The 12940-nt window shown below is 43.8% G+C and overlaps 1 protein-coding gene across 2 annotated transcripts in view; it reads right to left on the reverse strand.

The window, feature by feature from the left end:
* The window catches only part of PRDM10 (PR/SET domain 10), a 101620-nt gene extending 88908 nt beyond the window's left edge, over window positions 1–12712 (reverse strand). For both annotated transcript variants that reach the window (XM_076002651.1, XM_076002649.1), the window contains exon 1: window positions 11556–12712. The gene's annotated coding sequence lies outside the window, so the exon portion shown is untranslated. The remainder of the gene's footprint in view (window positions 1–11555) is intronic.
* Window positions 12713–12940: the final 228 nt, after the last annotated feature.

Genomic DNA, 12940 nt, shown 5'->3' on the forward strand with positions numbered 1-12940 from the left:
TTTAGAGGCTCCTAACTATAAGAAAGAAAGGCCTCACACAGTAGTTAGGATGGGCCTATGAGAGACCACGGCAGCAATGGAAGAATTTAAACTTTATTCTACAGTCTACAGTTCCCAAAATTCACAAACTGGTTGTACCAGAGTCAGAAGCAAGATAAAAGACAAACTTTAGGGTCTCACCCTGAAGATTCTGATGCTATCAATTGTGGGATATTCAGGGAGGCAAGGAAGTGTAGGAATCTGTTTATAAACTATTCCAGGTGACCCTCGTGCCAGCCACATAAGTCTAACTCTTGCACAACAAGGAAAGAAAAATAATCTTATCATGGCAGTGACACTTTTTGAAAAGTCATTCCAGAAGTAATATGAGGGACTGATTACAATGAAGTTAAGACCTGCCTTTGGTAAGCACAGGGCAATGATTAGAGTTCTGAATTCTTACTCTACTTTAGTGATATTAAACATTCTTATACAAGCTTTCAATGTCCAAAACCACCACCTTAAAAAAAGACTTTTCATTGCTAAACAAAAACTTAGAAAGAATCCTTATACCTTTCTTCAAAATGTGCAACTCACCAGTTTCCCTAATATAGTTATGGGCTGTCTGTCTTAGAATTCTGAAAAGGCTGGGGTGGTGGTGAATTGGGGTGGTCTTCCTTGCCAATCCGGCTGCTCTCAGGGGAATTTATTTTCCAGCTTTCCTTCCCCACATGGTAACTAGCAGATCCATACCATGCGCCTACCAGGATATTTGAAATGAGCTTTTAATGTAAATATGGATTTATAAGGTTCATTTGAAAACTGAAAGACTGCTACAAATGACTCATCAAGTAATACTGAGCATCCATGTTTTTGAATGGACGCTGTATTCACAAAGCTCCAAGCACACTCTCTAGCTGCCTCCTGAACAGCAGCATTCATTCACAAGACAGCTGGCAGGGGTACAGATACAACCAGTGGCCCTGGTGCGCCCAGGCCCAGGCACTCAACGCTATCTGGCCCACATATCTTAAGCTCTTTTGTTGAATTAGCAGTTGCAGTTTCAGGTGGGTCTTCTGGAGCCAGAAAGCCTCCCTTACAGATGGTTCGGGATAGTAACTATGACTCAGCAAATCACAAACCCAAGTTGTTAGGATAAACTCCTGGTTAACATATAAAGAGGCACAATCTTAAGCAATAAGCTATTTCCTCAATAAAGCCATGTGTTTTAAAATGTTTTAATGAGTAAAAAAAAAAAATTAACTTATTAGAGCACAATTTTCATAATTTAACACTATGTATATAATATAAAAACAGTGTAACTACTTGTTCGCTCTACCTCAACTCCTGAAAAATAGTCTTTTGTTAAAATAGAGTGAACCATGACTCTGACCCAGAACTAAGAAGCAAATTGATACTGTACTGGTTTGAAATACAATAATTCCCTTCATATCCTACTTCCAAGTAGCTGGTACTAAAGGCCCAGGCCTAGCCTTCCACTACTCCATCTTAAGAAAACTACTATAGTAGGCCAGCATTCACTAGGCCAGCACTCTGAGTTGTCTTCTACTATCCAGAACATTTCTTGACGTTCTTTCTAAGTACAAATAGTAGAAAAAGGATTTTTGAAGGCAAGGGAAATTTATCTTGATAATTGGAATAAAGCCACCTATTTTACCTAACTCACAGGTTCATTGCTAACATAAAGTGGGATATTGTCTGTCACAGTATAGTATGATAATATAAAGTATACTGTAAATGTTAATACTTATTTATTAAATTTTTTTTTGTTTTTGAGACAGAGTCTCACTCTGTTGCCCGGGCTAGAGTGCCATGGCATCAACCTAGCCCACAACCTCAAACTCCTGGCCTCAAGCTATCCTCCTGCCTCAGCCTCCCGAGTAGCTGGGACTACAGGCATGTGCCACCATGCCCAGCTAATTTTTTCCTATTTTTGGTAGAGACGTGGTCTCACTCTTGCTCAGGCTGGTCTTGAACTCCTGGGCTCAAGCAATCCTCCCACCTCGGCCTTCCAGAGTGCTAGGATTACAGGCATGAGCCACTGCACCTGGCCAACAACTATTTAAATTAAACAGGGGGCCAGTTCACTGTCCCTCAGACCATTGGAGGGCTGTTGCAGAATGCGGCACACATTCCACACATGTACACTGTGGGCCTGGGATAAGTCAGCTGCTAAGCAGGACAAGCAGCGGTGGCAAAAACATCTGTCGGGCCACATGTGGCCCACGGGCCATAGTTTGAGGACCCCTGTTAGACCATGAAGGTATCCAGAGAAGTCTTATTTTCAATTAAAAGACATTTTATTCTGGGTGTGGTGGCTCATGCCTATAATCCTAGCACTCTGGGAGGCCAAGGCAGGAGGATCACTTAAGGTCAGGAGTTTGAGACCAGCCTGAGCAAGAGTGAGACCTCCTCATCACTACACAAAACAGAAAAATTAGCTGGGTGTGGTGGCACACGCCTGTATCCCACCTCCTTGGGAGGCTGAGGCAGGAGGATCGCTTGAGCGCAGGAGTCTCAGGTTGCAGTGAGCTATGACCACGCCATGGCACTCTAGCCAGGGCAACATTGTGAAAGTCTGTCTCAAAAAAAAAGAAAAACATTGCTGGTATTACGTTAGATTCTATACATCACTTTCCAGAGAATTGATACTTTTACAATACTGAATCTTCCCATCCTTGGACCACTATTATTTCCATTTATTTAGGTTTTATTTAGTCACTCAATAAAGTTTTAGAATTTTCTCTATAAAGATCTTACACATATTGATCAAGAACCTTCAAAATAAAAAAAAAAAGATCTTACACATATTTTGTTAGACTTAAAATATATCGGCTATAGTTTATAACTCTTGAAAACCATAGATCTGAAAAAATATTTTTAAAATGATGTATGAAAAGCTGTTTGGGTGAGATAGAGTGTGATATAAATATATATAAATATGAATATAAGCTTTCTTAAAATTGTTAAATGAAGCAAAGTTCACCAAAATGCAATTGCTACTACATAATTCATTTGGGGGGGTTTATTGTGGTTTTTTTTTTTTTTTGGAGACAGAGTCTCACTCTGTTGCCCCACCTAGAGTGCTGTGGCGTCAGCCTAGCTCACAGCAACCTCAAACTCCTGGGCTCAAGCAATTCTCCTGCCTCAGCCTCCCAAGTAGCTGGGACTACAGATATGTACCACCATGCCCAGCTAATTTTTTCTATATATATTTTTAGTTCTTCAGCTAATTTCTTTCTATTTTTTTAGTAGAGACGGGGTCTTGCTCTTGCTCCGGCTGGTCTCGAACTCCTGAGTTCAAGCAATCCTCCCACCTTGGCCTCCCAGAGTGCTAGGGTTACAGGCGTGAGCTACCTCGCCCGGCTCATAATTCATTTTAATTCTAGAATTACTGTTTTGTAGTTATGTAGTATCTCACTTCAACAGGTTTAAGGTACTTGAGAGAACATGCATGTCATATAAACAAGTGTTTGAAACATTACTGTTCACAGATCTGTACATTTATCAAATGATGAAGTACTTAAAATCCAGAATGATTTTCAATTCATCAATTTCAAGAGAAAAAAAATAAAGAAGGAGATGAATATTTACGATGAGGAAAAGACAGGAAGGAAACCTCATTAACATCTGCGACACTGGGTGCCCCCACCCCACGGGCTCTCTCCACTCTTGCACTCACAACATCACAAAACCTCTGTCTTTTAGGCTTCACAAAACCTTGGTCTCCTTTTTCTCATTTGTAAAATTGAACACTGTTCTGTCAATGTTACGTGTTAAATGTAATCAGGTGCCTTGGAAAGGATGCTTAAAAAGTCAAACACAAAGCAATAATTAGTTGAAGCAGTTACAGCTATTCCCTATCAGGACATTTTATTATGGTTGCTTATAATTATGGTTTGTGGCAAGAGTGAAAATAACACCCAATAAACTGGACTCAAAATCTTCAAGCAATGTTAAGAAAATGGTAGGATTTGCATATGACAATGAGAGTCTCAGGGAAAAAAAGGGAGGAGGGAGGAAAACTTTAGAAACCACTTTGAATGTCTTCTTAAGATAATTATATTTAGTCTGTTATTCCTCAAAACATTTTAGAATCCAGTAAGTTAAAGGGCCTCTTTTGTACTGCATTCTACAGGAAGCAGACTAAAAAAAATCTGTCTAGAAAGCAAGAAAGGAGCACAAATGCAATGCAATACAAAGTATGCACTCAATAAATGTTACTATTATTTATTACAAAGCAGAAGGACAAAAAAGATCAATTTCAAATAAGATGGTCAACAAGGCTTCAATAAGGGATATGTGGGGCCGGGCGAGGTGGCTCACGCCTGTAATCCTAGCTCTCTGGGAGGCCGAGGTGGGCAGATTGCTCGAGGTCAGGAGTTCAAAACCAACCTGAGCAAGAGCAAGACCCTGTCTCTACTATATATAAATAGAAAGAAATTAATTGGCCAACTAATATATATAGAAAAAATTAGCCGGGCATGGTGGCGCATGCCTGTAGTCCCAGCTACTTGGGAGGCTGAGGCAGAAGGATTGCTTGAGCCCAGGAGTTTGAGGTTGCTGTAAGCTAGGCTAACGCCAGGGTACTCACTCTAGCCTAGGCAAAAAAGCGAGACTCTGTCTCAAAAAAAATAAAAATAAATATGGGATATGTGGTTTTAGCTTGATCTACCTACAGGGGTTGATGAACTATAGCCCATGGGCAGCCTGGCACCTGTTTTTTTTGCTAAGAATGGTTTTTATTATACATTTTAAAAAGGTTGAAAAGACTCAAAATAATATTGTCAAATGTGAAAGTTATAGTAATTCAAATTTCAGGGTCCAAAATAGTTTTCTTGGAACATAGGCATGCTTTCACTACAGAGCAGAGGGGAGTAGTTTCAACAGAGACCACATGGCCCACAAAGCCAAAAATAATTACTATCTGGTCTTTACAAAGAAAAAGTCTTCCAACTACTGCTCTAAGAGAATGGAAGGGATTTTGGTGGGCAGAACTAGGAAAGGAGGTAGAGGAGGACAAAGAGGAACAAGCATTCCACTTGAGAAATGAAGGAGTGAAAACATGAAGGGAAAACCTAGAATATTTAAGGAACAGTGGGTAACACCAGTTTGACTAAAACAGAGAGTTCAAAATTAGGTAAATAATTTTTTGAGCCATTTAGTACTGTGTGCATTGTTATTGAGCCATTCATACTATTGTGATCAGTTATTAACAAGCATCCTCATAAAGAATCCGTGAGGTTGGTACTATTATTATCTCTATTAATAAATAATTAAGAAACTGGCCCAGTACAGTGGCTGACAACTGTAATCCCAGCACTTTGGGAGGACAACTTGTGAGGATCGCTTGAGGCCAAGATTCAAGAGTAGCCTGGGCAACACAGCAAAACCTCATCTCTACAAAAAAAATTAAAAAGTTAGCCAGGCGTGGTGTTGCACACCTATAGTCCCAGCTACTCGGGAGGCTGAGGTGGGGGGATAACTTGAGCCCAGGAGTTCCAGGTTACAGTGAGCCATGATTGCACCACTGCCTGGGTGACAGACTGAAACCCTGTCTCTGCAAAAAATAAAGATAAAAAAATAATTAAGAAACTAGTTGAGGCCAGGCATGGTGGCTCATGCCTGTAATCATAGTACTCTGAGAGGCCAAGGGGGGGGAGGATCGTGCAAGGTCAGGAGTTCAAAACCAGCCTGAGCAAGAGCGAGGCCCCGTCTCTACTATAAATAGAAAGAAATTAATTGGCCAACTAATGTATATAGAAAAAATTAGCCGGGCATGGTGGCGCATGCCTGTAGTCCCAGCTACTCCGGAGGCTGAGGCAGAAGGATTGCTTGAGCCCAGGAGTCTGAGGTTGCTGTGAGCTAGGCTGACGCCCTGGCACTCTACCCTGGGCAAAGAGTGAGACTCTGTCTCAAAAAAAAAAAAAGAAACTAGTTGAATGATTCGATAAGAAAACTAAGCTTTACAGAAGTTAAGTAACTTGCCAGTAAGCCGAGCAGAGCAATAAATCTAGTTTCCTTTGGCCCCAGAGCCCATGCTGTTAAATATTACCCCATTTTTTTTTTCTGTGTAAGATTAGTTTTTTTTTTTAATTTCAGCATATTATGGGGGTATTACACCATATTAAACCTTCACACAGGGTAGTAAAAGGAAATGTATCAGCAAAGGTAGGTTAGGGCAAAATTGTCAATGTTTTCAAATATAGGGGTAAAAACATTATGGATTTTATCTGTAGGTTATGATTCTCCAACTGTGTTTAAAAGGACAGTTGTCCCATGAGCTGGTCCAAAGTGTTCTACCCTTAGAATCAAACTGTTGTGGCCTTTTTCTAAATGACAGGAGAAAAAAATGTGAGCTTGATTGTCTCAATTTCAAGTTTCTCCAAGAAATACTTCTTAAATCTTTGAAAAATGGTAAATTATAAAAATCAATGTATAAGTAAGTGGCAGACCAAGTTTGGGAAAATTCAGCTGATTATGCTTAGCTCAACTTCTTTTTAATGGATTCTATGCTCACAGATGTCATTTTATTATTTTAAGTTCAAATGATTAATTGAATATATTAATTCAGTAACAGTTAACTCAATTATCTAGAAGTGGTTTTGAGATTAATGTATTCTTCAAAAGAATAACTGTGCTTTTGTGATAGCTATCATTAGCACTAAAAAAAAAATCAGACATATATATTAGCAGTATCTATTAATTGAAAGTATAGAAACTAAAAGAGAATACATTACATCTTATTGCTACCTGGGAACACCCCCTACCCCATCAGACTAAGGCTACCCTATTCAATAGACACATTGGAGCCACAGATGCAAGCTTCATACCACAATTTTAAATGTTCTAATACTGCAGTCCCCAACCCCCAGGCAGTGGCCCAGTACCAGTCCATTGCCTGTTAGGAAAACAGGGCCGCCCATCACCAACCAAGCTCCACCTCCCCTCCATCCTGCCCTCCCCATCTGTGGAAAAACTGTCTTCCATGAAACCAGTCCCTAGTGCCAAAAAAGGTTGGGGACTGCTATTCTAATATATATATAATTTTTTTTTTTAGACAGAGTCTCACTTTATTGCCCAGGCTAGACTGAGTGCCATGGTGTCAGCCTAGCTCACAGCAACCTCAAACTCCTGGGCTCAAGCGATCCTTCTGCCTCAGCCTCCCAAGTAGCTGGGACTACAGGCATGCGCCACCATGCCCGGCTAATTTTTTCTATATATATTAGTTGGCCAATTAATTTCTTTCTATTTATAGTAGAGATGGGGTCTCACTCTTGCTCAGGCTGGTTTTGAACTCCTGACCTCAAGCAATCCGCCCGCCTAGGCCTCCCAAAGCACTAGGATTACAGGCGTGAGCCACTGCGCCCAGCCTAGATATATTTTTTAAAAGTAGAAACAGGTTAAATCAATTATAATAATTTATTTAACCCAGTCTAACATATCATTTCAACAAGTAATCAGTATTTTAGAAATTGAGATTTTTTAATATTTTTTAACACTAACTCTCAAGATCTGGTGTACATAAATTATGTAGTTACCATGTGTTTACCAGTTTACACTTACAGCACTATCCATATTTCAAGTGCTCAATAGCCACATGTGGCTACTGGCTACAGCACTGCCAGCACAGATCTAAGGGACCTGATCTCTTCCAAAGGTCGGTCACAGCAGGAAAGAGGTGTAGATTGCAACATCAGAGTCAGACAATGAAAATAAAGGACATAGGTAAAAAAGGGAGGAACAGCATTTACCTCCAATATTCTAATGTTTGAAATAAATGAGAGTTTAACTAAAAAGTGAATAATAGACTATTTTAGCAGATATTAACCATTTAGCAATCTGTATGTTTAGTGTTCTTAAAAGTATTGATTTTATCAAGGGTTCTTAAACTACTGATTCTATAAAGATTGCTTTTGCCACATTTTAAGTAATCTTGCTGTAACTGTAATCTGGAATTAGCCATAAACTCCCTCCTCCCTCTCCATTTCCTCACCACCACCCCCTGTTCCCTAAATTATTTCAACATTATCCATAAAGAACCAGGTGCTTTCTACAACCCAAATTTAAAATCTACACAAATATGGGCAATGGGAAGGCACGGAAGGATTTTGGAAGGGGAACCAAAATAATGTTTTAGAATAGTGAAGTATCAATGTCACAGGAGTTGTAGGAAATAAACTGGAGACATACCAGTTCAGAATGTTCCACACAAGTCTGGAACTAGTGTTATAAAATTAAGAATATTCATTTTCACTGTAGTTAGCTAAATAAAAAAAAAAAAAAAGAATAAAAAATGACAGAGGCCAGATATCCTTAAGCAGTGATTCAACTAAACGATGTAAACAGTTTCATGTCAGAGCAGAAAAGAAAAAATCATCACCGGTGTGGACCAAAAGAATAGGCAAGAAAAGTTCTGCTCTCAATTTCCTTCCCCACCCTGCTCCCCAGAAGAATTTGAGCAAATTCCTATGCGGATTTGGCTGTTGCAAATATTTCCTTTTTCTTAATTCACTGGCTCTTTGTAGACACCAGACCAAATTCTTCTTTGTTAATCTATTAAAATACCTATGATAAAATAATAAATTCTGCTTGTGAAAAACAAATAAATTGCAAGACTGGGTGTCCTACACCCAGGGATGGGGTTGCAGTGGGAGAAGACTATGTGTTTTAGTGGCAATAGGTCAAAGTACATCACTATTCAAGTTTAAAACAAACTCTGAACAATTCAAACACTGCAACGAAGGGATGTTTAATAGCTTCTTTTTACCAAAGGAAATTATGTAGTTATCATGTGCTTACCAGTGCTTACAATGAAAAATTATTCAGGAAACCAAAAGTATAGCTCAGTAGTTTTCAGTTCTTTGATCAATCAATTATGCTTGTTATCCAGAAACCTATCCCCATCAATTAGGTTCTTCTAAAAAGTAAAATGCTTTTAGTTCAGGGGACTGCATGATGTCCCCTTCAAATAATGGGAGAAACTAATGAATGAAAGTGGCAAATCACCTTTAGGCAGCTATTTACTTTTTTTTTCCCACTAGAGAAAGTGTCTGTGCCCTGTCACCCAGGCTGAAGTACAGTGGTGCCATCATAGTTCACTGCAACCCTCCTGGGCTCAAGAGATCCTGCTGCCTCAGCCTCCCAGAGTACTGTAATCCCAGCACTTTGGGAGGCTGGGGCAGAAAAAAGGCTTCAGCCCAGGAGTTTAAGACCAGCCTGGGCAACATAGCAAGATGCCATCTCTAGAAAAAATTTAAAAATTAGCTGGCTGTGCTGATGCCTGCCTGTAGTCCTAGCTATTCTGGAGGCTGAGCCAAGAGGACTGCTGGAGCCCAGGAGTTCCACGCTGCAGTAAACTATGATCATAACACTGCACACCAGTCCCAGGGACAGAGTGAGACTCTGTCTCTTAAAAAAAAGTGGGGGGAGGGGGAGAAAAGGAAAAATGTGGTGGAGAATGCTACAAAACATTAGTAAAACTAAAAATGGCTTCTTTGAAAAAGTAGAGCAATTTAGCACCTTTGCAAAGCAAATAATAGGGAAAAGGAAAGAGTAGGTGCTCATGGAGTAAGAGGAGGCACAAGACATTTTTTTATCTTAGTCCAAAATAAAAAATGTAAACCTTCCACTAAAGTGCCACTGAATTGTTCACTTTAAAATGGTTCATTTATGTTGATTTCACCTCAATTTATTTAAAAAAAACTAGTAAACTTCCTAAATACATCATTTTGAATAAACACTGTTCAAACACTGTTGTGCCCTCAACCAATCCTAAGTTTTTGTTTTGTTTTCTTTTCTTTTTTGAGACAGAGTCTCACTTTGTTGCCTGCTAGAGTGCAGCGGCATCAGCCTAGCTCACAGCAACCTCCAACTCCTGGGATCAGGGATCCTCCTGCCTCAGCCTCCAGAGCCTCACCACTGCCCAGCTAATTTTTTGTTTCTATGTTTAGTTGCCTGGCTAATTTTTTTCTATTTTTAGTAGAGATGGGGTCTCACTCTGGCTCAGGCTGATCTGGAACTCCTGACCTCAAGTGATCCTCCCACTTCAGCCTCCCAGAGTGCCAGGATTACAGGTGTGAGCCACCATGCCCGGCCAATTTTTTTTTTTTTTTTAATTCTTGTTTTCTCAGTTCTAGAGAAACAAATAAGCATTGTTCATCAAAGTAGAAGTTGCTGTGGTCCTGGTGGTGGAGCGCGTAGGAAAGTACAAAAAGATACACTGTAATAATTTACCTGCCTGCCTTCAAAGAGCTTATAGCAATGGTGGAGTAATAAAAACACAAAGGAACAGGTCAAAAAGAGAGGCCACAATACATTCACGAGTGATTTCATTGGTTTTAATGACAGTAAGTACTGAGTTTAAAGAGGAGAACTCTGGAGCTGATGAGCCGGGCAGGATTTGAAACAAATGGGTCTCATTACACGTCTAATCCTCGATGACAGCACAAAGCCACCCCTCCTTGTGCTAAAGTGTACACATACACTGAAACGACTGGAATCCAACTAATCCACCCAGCAAGGCTAAAGGCGCACACAAAATTCAACAGCGCTGCGTCCGTGTGCCTGGAGGGCAGGCGGTGACTGTGGCATTTTACTTAAAATTCCCAATACCTAGCTACAGACTTAAAACTGCCTAATGAAAGCCGACGACGGGCTGGACATGAAACCTGGTCCAAACGCCCCGGCCTGGTCCCGCCTCTGCGCTGCACCCCGGGGGCAGGTCGACCGGGCAAGGCCGCAGTCCCGACCTCGGCCCGCGCCCTGCCACCCCTGCTCGGTGTCTGCGGGACGGACCCTCACGGGCCATGCCCACACCCCTGCCGGCGCCCCCACACCGCGTCCCGGCGACGCCAACTAGTAAATACGGGCCCCGGACCAGCAATCAATAGCAGGTGGGCGGCGCGGCCTCGCCAGACAAAGCTGGGAGCCCCTCGGCCGAGCCCTCCGCCGTGCACACAGTGCCCGCCGGCCCCGAGGCCGGGCCGCGCCGCCGCCCCCCGCGCCGGCCCCGGGCACCCGGCCGGCAGAGACCGGCCCGCGAGCGCCCGCCCAACCGCCGCCGCGGCGCGCAGGCCGCCAACTGCCGTCCCGGCCCAACCAACGCGGGCAGGGGAGGAGAGGTGCGCGCGGCCGGCCGAGCGGGCGAGCCACTCGGGGGTCGCAGAGGGGAGGCTGCGCGAGGGGAAGGCAGGGGCCAGCAGGCGACGAAGCCATCGCTGGACGCTGCGCCAGGAGGGCCTCCCAGAGGGGGGCTTGCCCCTTTCCCCTTGGAAGGTGCAGATGGTTTGACCCCCCCACCCCGAGCGAGGTGCCTCGTCCCAGCCTCGGCTGGACTGTACCATCGGGCGGTGCCGCCGGGATTTCTCCCCCCCACCACCATCAATTCCCCCCCCACCCGGGTCCGCGGTCGGTTGGCCCCGGCCGGGCTCTGAGACGCGGAAAGAGCTGGACGCCATTTTGGGTGGGACTAAGCAAAGACGAAACACCCTCCCAGTCTATGGGGTACTCTGGACCCTGGCTTATCCGGTTCCCTTAATCCTTTCGGTACTTACACGACGTTGGGTGAGGGGAGCTGGAAGATCAGCGGGTCCCCGATCCTCTCTCCCTAGGGGTGATAGAAATCAAACCCCCCCCGCCACCTCCAGGTGGTTCTTCCCGCCGCAGAGTGGGAGCAGCATAAAAGGCGGGGCCTTATTAGCATAATCTGCCTGGCAACCTGATCTTGACGTTATATGATTGGCTAAACTCTGTAAGCCCCATGCCGTGCCTAGAGACGAGAAACGCAGGGGCGAACTGACAGGCCCAGATTTAAGAGTCATGACGAAGATCCTGAGACGCTTATTCAGTCAGCAGAGAAGCCAAAAGGAGATTCACACGATGGCCCAATGACTGAAGGCCTCTTTATTTCGTGCTCTGCTGTTCCTGTAAAACCCAATCGAAGAGCGGGTCTCAGGCGGCGCTCGCCTGCGTTTGTACTGTAAGCCAATCAGAAAGCCCGACTCTCCGCACTCAGTGTCGAGCCGCTCCGAGCCCCGCGCGCCGTCGAGGAGGGAAAACGTCCAGCCCTGCCTGGGTGTCCGCGGAGAGGGGCCGCCCAGAGCGCGGCTTCCGAGCTCGCGTCCCTGCACGCCGCGGGGTCCAGTGTCCCGGGAAGCGTGCGGGGCTGCGGTGGGACACGCGTCCGGCCATCGGTTTCCCGCCCCAGCACCGGTTTGCGTCCGAAGGGCCTGGCTGCGGAGCGCCGGCGAAACCCAGGCCCGGCACAGCGCCCAGGCTGGGCGAGGCCGGACGCGGCTTCCTCGGGCCTCAGTGTTCCAGGGTGCGCCGCGCCGCCCGGTGCGCCTCCCGGCCGCCTTTCCGACCCGCTGGACCGTGTCTGTGCTCAGTCCTTGCCAAACCAGAGAGGACCTTCACTGCGTCTCTTGTTTCCCTTTTACCGTTCTGATAATGGAAATAATCGTTTCAAACATTAAGAAGTATTCAACACCGGTTGACCAATGAGTTAGCTCACTCATTTCTTAACCGCAGGCTTCCACATCTTACTCTTCCTGAAAATTGCCTTCTCAAAGGGCAGCCGAGTACATAGAAATGAGCTCAAGTTTTGAGAGGCGCTCAGCTCCAACTATCCACTGGCAATACAAATAGCAGCGAGATGTCAAAGAGACCTTGGACCTTTGTACCTTCAGGGAGCAGTTTTCCTATCCGTGATATCTACCTTCCTGCCTTGTTTTAAAGATTAAATGAACTCTTTAAAGTGTTGAGGAAGGTACTTAGCACACTGTCTGGAACTTAAATGGAGGAGTATTACTGATGATGAAACCTACAAAATTGCTAAACTATTGGCTAACCAGAAATAAAAAGGAGAAAGTCCAACTAAGCAAAAGACAATAGAAAACACCCAGAAGGGGGAAAAACTAAAATTCGTTCAACAGTATTC

This window comes from Microcebus murinus, chromosome 4 (assembly GCF_040939455.1).
Source record: "Microcebus murinus isolate Inina chromosome 4, M.murinus_Inina_mat1.0, whole genome shotgun sequence".
In the NCBI taxonomy this organism is placed as follows: Eukaryota; Metazoa; Chordata; class Mammalia; order Primates; family Cheirogaleidae; genus Microcebus; species Microcebus murinus.